The sequence below is a fragment of the Oncorhynchus kisutch genome, linkage group LG24 (assembly GCF_002021735.2).
Source record: "Oncorhynchus kisutch isolate 150728-3 linkage group LG24, Okis_V2, whole genome shotgun sequence".
In the NCBI taxonomy this organism is placed as follows: domain Eukaryota; kingdom Metazoa; phylum Chordata; class Actinopteri; order Salmoniformes; family Salmonidae; genus Oncorhynchus; species Oncorhynchus kisutch.
Window position 1 is genome coordinate 38,112,690 of NC_034197.2, and position 12,858 is coordinate 38,125,547.

Consider the following 12,858-nt stretch of genomic DNA (forward strand, 5'->3'; position numbering starts at 1 on the left):
TTGATCATTTTTACATGTCCAGCAATCAGAGCAATAGGCTGTTGGGCGCTACCATTCTCCCGGTGGGTTTTTCAGATCATCACATGACCATGGCTCGGCTGTCAATTTCACCAGGGCCTCGGCATGCATCCTATTGGAAGTTTAATGTAAAGCTCTTACAAGATGCCACTTTTTGATCATGTTTCCAGATTTTCTGGGAAAGGAGGGGGCAGCAAAATGAGTAGTATGTGTCTCTGAGTCAGTGGTGGGATCTGGGGAAAGTTCGGCTTTTCTGTCAGTAGTAAACAGCTCTCTCATCCTTAGAGGCTAGGAGAGTATTGGAGGAACTCAAGTGTCGTATTAGTGAGATGGCGGTAGAGATGGTGTGGCAAGGCAATGTAGTCCTCCAGGCTAATTTAGCTGAATTACGTAGAGACCTGGGTCATTTTTTCCAGGTGAAAGCAAAGGGAGCACTTGTTAAGAGCTAGGTTCTCCATGCTCAAGGAGATGGATGCTCTCAGCTCCTTCTGCTTTGGTTTGGAAAGACAGAGTGGTGAAGCAAAGGGTATGAAATGTCTATAGTTGTCTTATGGGCGAGTGACCTCTGTGGTGGGGGAGATGCGGGAGCGGACTGTGGAGTTTTATACTGAGTTGTACAGGGTAGAACTGTGTGATCCTGTGTGTGCTCAGGTCTTGTTTGCAGAACTCCCTAAGCTCTCTCTGGCACAAAGAGATGAAATTGACATTCCTCTGTTGTCCCATGAACTTGCCGAGGCCGTAACCCAGATTTCACCCGGCCGTACACCGTGTGTTTATGGACTCCCAGTTGAGTTTTATAAAAGATTCTGGGGAATAATTGGACTGTACTTCTTTTGCGTGTTGCTTGTTGCGTGAATGTGTTGGGGTTGGTGAGTTGCCAATGAGCTGCCGTCGGGCGGCTCTGATTCTCCTGCCCAAAAAAGTGGACTTGTGTGAGCTTAAGAACTGGAGGCCTGTGGCATTGCTCTGTGCAGACTACAAGATATTTGCCAAGGTCCTCGCTAACAGACTGAAGTCCCATTTGGACTTTATAGTACATAAGGACCAAACATATTGTGTACCGGGACACTCAATCACGAACTTGTTCTGAATCAGGGACATGTTGGACTTGTCGAGAAGTTCTAATGTGAACTTTGAACTGGTCTCTTTAGATCAAGAGAAGGCATTTGGTAGAGTAGACATTGAGTATCTGTTTAATGTGATGTCTGTTTTGGGTTTTTGGAAAAGTTTGATGTTGTATTCTGGGGCGTCATGTATGGTCAAGTTTGGAGGGGGGCTCAGTCGGCCAGTCTGGGTGAGACGGGGCATTAGACAAGGATGCCCTCTATCGGGGCAGTTATGGTGGACTTTTTCTGGTCTGGCCACCACTTGCTGAGGGCAGCAGTGTTGTACATAACTGTCTACGAAGGAGGACTGGGCCTTGTGCCACTGGAGAGCAGGGTGGCTGTATGGTGGGTTTTAGATTGTGGGGGCTCTACAAACCCCCAGTACCAAAGCTGTCAGGGGACTTCCAGTGGAGGGTTCTACGCTAACAGCTGGTTGGCACAGGTTGAACCGGGAGTCTGGCAGGGGTGTCCTTTCTGTCTTATGAGAGAAACAGTGATTCATGTGTTTTCTGTGTGCGGCAGATTAATGTCATTAATGTCGCTGTTGGAATGTCTGTGTGAGAGGTTGGGGGTGGTTTTTACTGTTGGGATGTTTATAATAGGGTACAGGTATAAAAATGTGTTTTGTTGAATTTTCTTTTTGATCAGGTTAATTTGGCTAACAAGGAGGAACAGGGTCAAAGGTGGGGGAATAGCAGACCCTTTACTATTATTTAAAGGGATGGTTTCTGCGTGTGTTGTGTGGTGTTGTTTTGAATCGTGGGGTAGAGGGCAAGGTGAGTATGTATGCAGTACAGAATATATTTTTAAAGGGGGAGTGTGAGGTTTTAATAAAATTTGAATGTTTCAAAAAGTAAAGAAGTATCTTTCTATCACTATCTCTCTCTCTCTCGCTCACTCTCTCTCTTTCTATCACTATCTCTCACATTCTTTCTATCACTATCTCACTCTCTCGCTCACTCTCTCTCTTTCTATCACTATCTCTCTGTCTCTATCACTCTCTCTTTCTATCACTATCTCTCTCAGTCTCTATCACTATTTCTCTCTCTATCTCTATCTCTTTCTATCACTATCTCTCTCTCTCTTTCTGTCACTATCTCGCTCAGTCTCTATCACTATTTCTCTCTCTATCTCTCTCTCTTTCTATCACTATCTCTCTCTCTCTTTCTATCACTATCTCTCTCAGTCTCTATCACTATTTCTCACTCTCTCTCTTTCTATCACTCTCTCTCAGTCTCTATCACTCTCTCTCTCTCTTTCTATCACTATCTCTCTGTATCTATCACTATTTCTCTCTCTCCCTCTCTCTTTCTATCACTATCTCTCTCTCTCTTTCTATCACTATCTCTCTGTCTCTATCACTATTTCTCTCTCTCACACTCTCTCTCTATTTCTATCACCATCTCTCTCACTCTCTTTCTATCACTATCTCTCTCTCTCTCTCTCTATCACTATCTTTCACCCTCTCCCTCTCTCTCTCTCTCTCTCTCAAATTAATTCAAGTAAATTTGCTTTATTGGCATGACGTAACAATGTACATATTGCCAAGGCTGACTTTGGATATTTACAGTATTAAGGTAATTATAATCAAAATTGTCAACGGGACAACAGTAACAACAGTAACAACAATAACAACAGTAACAACAATAACAACAATAACAACAATAACAACAGTAACAACAGTAACAACAATAACAACAGTAACAACAGTAACAACAGTAACAACAATAACAGTAACAACAATAACAACAGTAACAACAATAACAACAATAACAACAGTAACAACAATAACAACAGTAACAACAGTAACAACAGTAACAACAATAACAACAATAACAACAGTAACAACAATAACAACAATAACAACAGTAACAACAATAACAACAGTAACAACAATAACAACAGTAACAACAGTAACAACAATAACAATAACAACAGTAACAACAGTAACAACAATAACAACAGTAACAACAGCAACAACAATAACAACAGCAACAACAATAACAACAGCAACAACAATAACAACAGCAACAACAATAACAGTAACAACAATAACAACAGTAACAACAATAACAACAGTAACAACAATAACAACAGTAACAACAATAACAACAACAATAACAACAGCAACAACAATAACAGTAACAACAATAACAACAGTAACAACGATAACCAAGGGTCAAAACAACCATATGTGGAACAATAACAATAAGCATACAGTAGAGGACATGTGCAGTTGATTTTATGGCAGGCAGCAATGTAGTGCTCTGCCAACACACAGCTCTCTGCGTCCTCCCCCAACAGAACGGGTAGCCTAAGGGTTTCACATTTTGGGAAATTACAATTTCTAATTGTTTTATATTTTTTACATTTTGTCAGGAAATGCAGCTCTGTCTCAGGTTCTGCTGTTGTGCAGTGGTTGCACAGCATTTCCTCCAGGTTTTACTGCGTCTACCCTTCTCAATGGCAAGTCTGTGCTCACTCAGCCTGTACTTTGTCAAGGTTTTTCTAAGTTTTTGATCAGTAACCATGGTCAAATAGTTAGCCACGGTGTACTGTCGATGTAGGGACAGATAGCGCTGCATTTTGCTTGTGTTTGTGTTTCCCAATAAGCAATGTAGTTATGTTTTGACTGTGTTGTAATTTGGTTTATTCTGATTGATTAGATGTTCTGGTCCTGAGGCTTCAGTGTGTTAGTAGAACAGGTTTGTGAACTCAGCCCCAGGACACACTCTCTCTGTCTCTGTCTCTGTCTCTGTCTCTGTCTCTGTCTCTGTCTCTGTCTCTCTCTCTCTCTCTCTCTCTCTCTCTCTCTCTGTCTCTGTCTCTGTCTCTGTCTCTCTCTGTCTCTCTCTCTGTCTCTCTCTGTCTCTCTCTGTCTCTGTCTCTGTCTCTCTCTCTCTCAACATGCAACATCGCATAGACTGTAGGTCCTGGCTGGCTGACGGCTCTGGCAGGTCCTTGCTGGCTGACGGCTCTGGCAGGTCCTGGCTGGCTGACGGCTCTGGCAGACTGGCGGCTCCTGGCTGACTGGCGGCTCTGGCAGATCCTAGCTGACTGGCGGCTCTGGCGGCTCCTGGCTGACTGGCGGCTCTGGCAGATCCTAGCTGACTGGCGGCTCTGGCGGCTCCTGGCTGACTGGTGGCTCTGGCGGCTCCTGGCTGACTGGTGGCTCTGGCGGCTCCTGGCTGACTGGCGGCTCTTCTGGCAGATCCTAGCTGACTGGCGGCTCTGGCAGATCCTGGCTGACTGGCGGCTCTGGCGGCTCCTGGCTGACTGGCGGCTCTGGCAGGTCCTGGCTGACTAACGGCTCAGAACAGACTGGCGGCTCTGACGGCTCAGGACAGACGGGAGACTCTAGCAGCTCAGGACAGACGGGAGACTCTAGCAGCTCAGGACAGACGGGAGACTCTAGCAGCTCAGGACAGACGGGAGACTCTAGCAGCGCTGGGCAGGAGGAAGGCTCTGGCAGCGCTGGACAGGCGGGAGCATCTGTAGGGATGAGAAAGAGAGACAGCCTGGTGCGGGGGGCTGCCACTGGAGGGCTGGTGCGTGGAGGTGGCACTGGATAGACCGGACCGTGCAGGTGCACTGGAGCTCTTGAGCACCGAGCCTGCCCAACCTTACCTGGTTGAATGCTCCCGGTAGCCAGGCCAGTGCAGAGAGGTGGAATAGCCCACACTGGGCTGTGTTGGCGAACCGGGGACACCATGCCTAAGGCTGGTGCCATGTACGCCGGCCCAAGGAGACGCACTGGAGACCAGATGCGTAAAGCCGGCTTCATGGCACCTGGCTCGATGCCCACTCTAGCCCGGCCGATACCGCACCGGGCTATGCACACGCACTGGGGAAACTGTGCGCTCCACCGCATAACACGGTTTCTGCCCGGTCCCCCTCTCTCTCCGGTAAGCACGGGAAGTTGGCACAGGTCTCATACCTGGCTTCACCACACTCCCCGTGTGCCACCCCCAAGAAATTTTTGGGGCTGCCTCTCGGTCTTCCAGCCACGCTGCCGTGCTGCCTCATCATACCGGCGCCTCTCTGCTTTCGCTGCCTCCAGCTCTGCTTTAGGGCAGAGCTGGTGGGTTATGTTGGTGGGATATTCTGTCACGATCGTCATAGTGAGGAAACTAAAGCGCAGCGTGATGTGAATACATCTTTATAATGAAAGACGAAAAAACACAAAGTACACTAAACAAACAAACAGAATAACAAGACGAACGTGACCGCTATCAAAACTGAGTGCAAACATGCAACATCACATAGACAATAACCCACGAAATACCCAAAGAAGATGGCTGCCTAAATATGGTTCCCAATCAGAGACAATGATAAACAGCTGCCTCTAATTGAGAACCAATCTTAGCAACCATAGACATACATAAACACCTAGATGGTAAACAACCCCATAAACCTACAAAATCCCTAGACAGTGAAAAAACACATACATCACCCATGTCACACCCTGACCTAACCAAAACAAAGAATACTCAGGTCAGGGCATGACACTCTCTCCCTTTCTATCACCATCCTTATTTCTATCTCTCACATACACTTGTGCTTTTTTGCTCTCTTTCCCATTTCTTTGTCTTCTGCAATATATTTTACAATCATTAAACTGATCATTATGTTTTCACAGTGATCATGTAAGACATGAAAGTTCAATGTCTATACCTTTTTAAATAAAAAATATAATACGTTACTTTATTACTTCGTGTGAAACAACAAGTCAAAGAGTGTGAAGGGTTTTTAAATAGCTACAGTCTATACAGTATACCTGGTGGTGATACAGTCTATACAGTATACCTGGTGGTGCTACAGTCTATACAGTATACCTGGTGGTGCTACAGTCTATACAGTATACCTGGTGGTGCTACAGTCTCTACAGTATACCTGGTGGTGCTACAGTCTATACAGTATACCTGGTGGTGCTACAGTCTATACAGTATACCTGGTGGTGCTACAGTCTCTACAGTATACCTGGTGATGCTACAGTCTCTACAGTATACCTGGTGGTGCTACAGTCTATACAGTATACCTGGTGATGCTACAGTCTCTACAGTATACCTGGTGGTGCTACAGTCTATACAGTATACCTGGTGGTGCTACAGTCTATACAGTATACCTGGTGGTGCTACAGTCTCTACAGTATACCTGGTGGTGCTACAGTCTATACAGTATACCTGGTGGTGCTACAGTCTATACAGTACACCTGGTGGTGCTACAGTCTATACAGTATACCTGGTGGTGCTACAGTCTATACAGTACACCTGGTGGTGCTACAGTCTATACAGTATACCTGGTGGTGCTACAGGCTATACAGTATAGCTGGTGGTGCTACAGTCTATACAATATAACTGGTGGTGTTACAGTCTATGCAGTATACCTAGTGGTGCTACAGTCTACACAGTATACCTGATGGTGCTACAGTCTATACAGTATACCTGGTGGTGCTGCAGGCATGTCCACTCTTTTCCTGGAAACAAGGTGTATGTATTTTTAAACTTAACAATATGGCTTATATAAAGTCTAGCATTTTAAGTGTACAAATGTGAAGGGAAAAGGAAACCGCACACTGCTCTTGATTGTGTACAAATGTAAAGTCTCTCTGTTTCCATGCATGTTGTTGTTGGGCGGGTTACAGATCTCCCCTCTCTCCTGCCCGTCCTCCACCTCCCCAGCCTACCTCTCCCCGATCAGCCTATCCAACATCCCTCCACTCCCCCATCCCTCTCTCCAGCATACTGCATCAATCCACATTACCTGCCATCACAGTCCTACCCTGGGAAGGGTGCTGGAATGTCAACAGCAGGGAACGGAAGGGAAGGGGGGAGTGTAGGTGTGTTTAAGGGAGGATGGAGGACAGGGAGAATGGAGGACAGGAGGAGTGTCGGTGTGTTTAAGGGAGGATGGAGGACAGGAGGAGTGTCGGTGTGTTTAAGGGAGGATGGAGGACAGGAGGAGTGTCGGTGTGTTTAAGGGAGGATGGAGGACAGGAGGAGTGTCGGTGTGTTTAAGGGAGGATGGAGTTGATGAAGAGAGGGATGAAGAGAAAAGACACAGTGGGAGAGGAGGGACACATACAGTCCTGCAGATTAGCTCTCATCTGCAGTAGTTGTCCAGGTGTGTCTGATACAGGATGGGGAGGATAAAGACTGACACATAGCTGAAGATGATATAGTCTTTGATGGAAAAGTGTACCATCCTTGGAAATCTATAAACCTGGACAGAGCATTTAGGTTCAAGAATGGTGTCACGCCCTGAACTTAGAGAGCCTTTTTTATGTCTCTTTTTGGTTTGGTCGGGGTGTGATTTGGGTGGGCATTCTATGTCCTTTATTTCTATGTTATGGCCGGGTATGGTTCTCAATCAGGGACAGCTGTCTATCGTTGTCTCATACTTAGGTAGCCCTTTTTCCCTCCTTCAGTGTGGGTAGTTAACTTTGTTTGTGGCACTTAGCCCTGTAAGATTCACGGTTGTTTATTTTGTTTCTTGTTTTGTTGGCGTCATTCCATAATAAAGAGAAATGTACGCTCACCAAGCTGCGCTTTGGTCTTCTTCCCATGACGGCCGTGACAAATGGGTTCATGGCAGCATCACCATGTCACAACTTCCCACTATATCAGCTGAGAACCAGAGTAGTTGGAAAACATTTAGGACATACGAATAAATGGTAAGAGCAGGTGTCTCAGAGGGAGGGAGGAAGAGGAGGAGGAGGAGGAGGAGGAGGAGGAGGAGCCCGAAAGAGGTGAGCAGAAGAGAGAGTGTATTTTTAAAGGTAAGAGCAGGTGTCTCAGAGGAAGAGGAGGAGGAGGAGGAGGAGCTGATTAGTCTTACAGTGATGGGGATCTGTAAACGGAGGGATGGATGGACAGAGAGGTGGAAGAGGAGGAGGAGGAGCTGATTAGTCTTACAGTGATGGGGGTCTGTAAATGGAGGGATGGATGGACAGAGAGGTGGAAGAGGAGGAGGAGGAGCTGATTAGTCTTACAGTGATGGGGGTCTGTAAACGGAGGGATGGATGGACAGAGAGGTGGAAGAGGAGGAGGAGGAGCTGATTAGTCTTACAGTGGTGGGGGTCTGTAAACGGAGGGATGGATGGACAGAGAGGTGGAAGGAAACACACAGAGTGGTTAAGAAAAACAGAGGAATGAGAGGGGGACTGTGGGTGTGTGAAGGTTAGGAGGGAGACAGGGAGACAGGGAGGCCTTGAAAGCGTTTCAGGGCCTTCCAGCCATTCCGTAATGGATTATCGGTTGGTTAATCCTGTTTTTAATACGTGTGGAATCATATCATTAATGGACATTTAGAGGACTTCATAGGTATTCAATGAAAAAGACATCATTCCACTATCACCGCCAACAATGTTGTGCCTTGCTGGTGCCTGGTGGAGTGCACTAGGCCAGAGTGTTAAACAACTAAGCGTAGCTTTATTTTCGCTTAGTGATATTAGATTCATCCCGCTGTCACACTGGACGTGGATTTGTTGAACTCACGTAAACAAGCCCTACTGGTGTGCTGGTTTGGATCTATTGAGTCCCACTAGGAGAAACAGGAAGTCTGGAACCAACAGGACCTTGAACAGCTTCTACTCCCAAGCCTTTAGCATCCCAAGATGGCGTAGCAGTAGGTCGTCCTGTCCTGTCGTGTCCCTGTACATATCGTTTATTTTTCGTTTTTTACATATTTTCTCCACATATCTCTTTGAAAACATTTTGCTAAACCCTAAGCTTCCAAATACTCTCCTGCAACCCGACTCACCCAATGTAGCTATTTTTCCTAAAGTATTTATATTTACTTCGGGACCCCTCAACTGAAGCTAGCCAGCTAACCAGCGGGTATGCTAGCGGTCTCCAGCTAACCGGTCATCAGCTAACCTGTAGTTCGGAAAGCTCTCGCCTGTTCGTACAACGCGACTTTAACCAGAGCACAACGGACCTATTTATTTTTCATCCCCGGATTCCCACCGCAAACGGAACATCTTTCAGCTGGATTTTTCAGCAACTAGCTATCTAGCTAAACCGCAACCTCGGATTACTCCTGGCTAGCGTTTCCACCCACTTAGCTTGAAGCTAGCCCGGCCGTAGCACCTGTGCTACCACCGTAGCATACTCCTGAGCTACAATACCCGGGCCCACGACCGGTCTACCGATGTCATCGCATGAAGAGGAATAAACAGACTCACCCCATCGCGACGTCCCCCAAAGGCTAACTCTCTAACCCTCGCTATCTCCCTGCTTGCTAATTCGGCCTGCTAACTGCTAGCTTGTCCAGCTCCGGCCCGCTAACTGCTACCTTGTCTAGCCCGGGCCTACAAACTGTTAGCTTGTTAGCACAGGCCTGCTAACCACCTGAATCGCCGCGTCTCAAACGCTCAACGGACCCATATTTACTTTCTATCTCTTTTGACTTTTAATTTGTTTATACCTTCCGGAAACCTGCCTCACCCAATGTGATACGGAATCGCTATTATTTTTTATTTATTTTTAGAACACACTCAAGAACCTCCAGAAGCTAACCAGCTAACTAGCTACAAGCTATTTAGTCATTGTTAGTTTTTTTTTTACCTGGATAACACTCGCCAGGCCAGCTTCCCTGCCCCATCCACCGCTGCCCCCTGGACACTGATCTCTTGGCTACATAGCTGATGCACGCTGGACTGTCCATTAATCACGGTACTCCATTCTGCTTGTTTGTTCTATCTGTTGGCCCCGTTGCCTAGTCTACGCCATTTTACCTGCTGTTGTTGTGCTAGCTGATTAGCTGTTGTCTCACCTACTGTTTTAGCTAGCTTTCCCAATTCAACACCTGTGATTACTGTATGCCTCGCTGTATGTCTCTCTCAAATGTCAATATGCCTTGTATACTGTTGTTCAGGTTAGTTATCATTGTTTTAGTTCACAATGGAGCCCCTAGTTCCACTCTTCACGCCCCTGATAACTCCTTTGTCCCACCTCCCACACATGCGGTGACCTCACCCATTACTACCAGCATGTCCAGAGATACAACCTCCCTCATCATCACCCAGTGCCTGGGCTTACCTCCGCTGTACCCGCACCCCACCATACCCCTGTCTGCGCATTATGCCCTGAATATATTCTACCATGCCCAGAAACCTGCTCCTCTTATTCTCTGTCCCCAACGCTCTAGGCGACCAGTTTTGATAGCCTTTAGCCGCACCCTCATACTACTCCTTCTCTGTTCCGCGGGTGATGTGGAGGTAAACCCAGGCCCTGCATGTCCCCAGGCACCCTCATTTGTTGACTTCTGTGATCGAAAAAGCCTTGGTTTCATGCATGTCAACATCAGAAGCCTCCTCCCTAAGTTTGTTTTACTCACTGCTTTAGCACACTCTGCTAACCCTGATGTCCTTGCTGTGTCTGAATCCTGGCTCAGGAAGGCCACCAAAAATTCAGAGATTTCCATACCCAACTATAACATCTTCCGTCAAGATAGAACTGCCAAAGGGGGCAGAGTTGCAGTTTACTGCAGAGATAGCCTGCAAAGTAATGTCATACTTTCCAGGTCCATACCCAAACAGTTCGAACTACTAATTTTGAAAATGACTCTCTCCAGAAATAAGTCTCTCACGGTTGCCGCCTGCTACCGACCCCCCTCAGCTCCCAGCTGTGCCCTGGACACCATTTGTGAATTGATCGCCCCCCATCTAGCTTCAGAGTTTGTTCTGTTAGGTGACCTAAACTGGGATATGCTTAACACCTCGCCAGTCCTACAATCTAAGCTAGATGCCCTCAATCTCACACAAATCATCAAGGAACACACCAGGTACAACCCTAACTCTGTAAACAAGGGCACCCTCATAGACGTCATCCTGACCAACTGGCCCTCCAAATACACCTCCGCTGTCTTCAACCAGGATCTCAGCGATCACTGCCTCATTGCCTGTATCCGCTACGGAGCCGCAGTCAAACGACCACCCCTCATCACTGTCAAACGCTCCCTAAAACACTTCTGTGAGCAGGCCTTTCTAATCGACCTGGCCCGGGTATCCTGGAAGGACATTGACCTCATCCCGTCAGTTGAGGATGCCTGGTCATTCTTTAAAAGTAACTTCCTCACCATTTTAGATAAGCATGCTCCGTTCAAAAAATGCAGAACTAAGAACAGATACAGCCCTTGGTTCACCCCAGACCTGACTGCCCTCGACCAGCACAAAAACATCCTGTGGCGGACTGCAATAGCATCGAATAGTCCCCGTGATATGCAACTGTTCAGGGAAGTCCGGAACCAATACACGCAGTCAGTCAGGAAAGCTAAGGCCAGCTTCTTCAGGCAGAAGTTTGCATCCTGTAGCTCCAACTCCAAAAAGTTCTGGGACACCGTGAAGTCCATGGAGAACAAGAGCACCTCCTCCCAGCTGCCCACTGCACTGAGGCTAGGTAACACGGTCACCACTGATAAATCCATGATTATCGAAAACTTCAATAAGCATTTCTCAACGGCTGGCCATGCCTTCCACCTGGCTACTTCAACCTCGGCCAACAGCTCCGCCCCCCCCGCAGCTCCTCGCCCAAGCCTCTCCAGGTTCTCCTTTAACCAAATCCAGATAGCAGATGTTCTGAAAGAGCTGCAAAACCTGGACCCGTACAAATCAGCTGGGCTTGACAATCTGGACCCTCTATTTCTGAAACTATCTGCCACCATTGTCGCAACCCCTATTACCAGCCTGTTCAACCTCTCTTTCATATCGTCTGAGATCCCCAAGGATTGGAAAGCTGCCGCAGTCATCCCCCTCTTCACCCTGGACCCAAACTGTTACAGACCTATATCCATCCTGCCCTGCCTATCTAAGGTCTTCGAAAGCCAAGTCAACAAACAGGTCACTGACCATCTCGAATCCCACCGCACCTTCTCCGCTGTGCAATCTGGTTTCCGAGCCGGTCATGGGTGCACCTCAGCCACACTCAAGGTACTCAACGATATCATAACCGCCATCGATAAAAGACAGTACTGTGCAGCCGTCTTCATCGACCTTGCCAAGGCTTTCGACTCTGTCAATCACCATATTCTTATCGGCAGACTCAGGAGCCTCGGTTTTTCGGATGACTGCCTTGCCTGGTTCACCAATTACTTTGCAGACAGAGTTCAGTGCGTCAAATCGGAGGGCATGCTGTCTGGTCCTCTGGCAGTCTCTATGGGGGTGCCACAGGGTTCAATTCTCGGGCCGACTCTTTTCTCTGTGTATATCAATGATGTTGCTCTTGCTGCGGGCGATTCCCTGATCCACCTCTACGCAGACGACACCATTTTATATACCTTCGGCCCGTCTTTGGACACTGTGCTATCTAACCTCCAAACAAGCTTCAATGCCATACAACACTCCTTCCGTGGCCTCCAACTGCTCTTAAACGCTAGTAAAACCAAATGCATGCTTTTCAACCGGTCGCTGCCTGCACCCGCATGCCCGACTAGCATCACCACCCTGGATGGTTCCGACCTAGAATATGTGGACGTCTATAAGTACCTAGGTGTCTGGCTAGACTGCAAACTCTTCAGCAAAAATTGCTGAAGTTGGAGACTTTTATCTCCCTCACCAACTTCAAACATCAGCTATCTGAGCAGCTAACCGATCGCTGCAGCTGTACATAGTCTATTGGTAAATAGCCCACCCTTTCTCACCTACCTCATCCCCATACTGTTTTTATTTATTTACTTTTCTGCTCTTTTGCACACCAATATCTCTACCTGTACATGACCATCTGATCATTCATCA